We start from the raw sequence: 754 nt of genomic DNA on the forward strand, positions 1-754 counted from the left end.
TAGCATATAATGATTATTCTTTTCCTTTCTTGTGCTAGGTACCCTAAAGTCCATAAATGCTCAGATGTCCACTGAAGTGCTTCTCATTTATTCTTATTTGCCTTCCCTATTATGAGAATTTGTATTTAAACAGTTTATATACCACCCAAATTTTGAAAAATTCAAATCATTATTTTAAATGGATTCACAGTAAGAATCCCCTAAAGTTAATTTTAAATTCAATTCCATAAACACTTATTGGGTTTTATTAGATACAATTATCCCTCCTCAACCCTTTTTGGGGGGATACCATCAACTCATAATCCTCTCTTAGGTAAATTCAGGTTTTATCTTCGGTTTACTTATAGTGAGGTACTTGGTAGAAAGATGAAATCTGTTTCCTATCCTTCTTTGATATTGTAAGTCATTGGCATGTTTACGTCGGCTTTCAAAACACAACCTGTCTGTTCTACACTGTACGCTACTCTTGGGTCTCTGAGAACCCCAAGATCCATAGCCATTCTTGGTTAAGAAACTGTCCCTGTGAAAATGGACTCCTAAAGTGCAAAAAGATAATTTCAAAACCAACAGTTGCAAAATGGAACGTGAATATTCACAGCTGCCTCTTTAACACAACTGTTACCAATTAGGTTGCATTCCTTTGGAAAGTTTCATGTTTAACCTCCCCATACCACAGACTGAAAGTCCACCCCTTTTCCTGTGCTTTAAGAAAACACAAACACTAGGTCAAAAACCCTTGACTTTTTTCTTCTTT

This window comes from Enhydra lutris, unplaced genomic scaffold (assembly GCF_002288905.1).
Source record: "Enhydra lutris kenyoni isolate GAN:26980312 unplaced genomic scaffold, ASM228890v2 scaffoldscaffold4, whole genome shotgun sequence".
NCBI classification, from domain to species: Eukaryota; Metazoa; Chordata; class Mammalia; order Carnivora; family Mustelidae; genus Enhydra; species Enhydra lutris.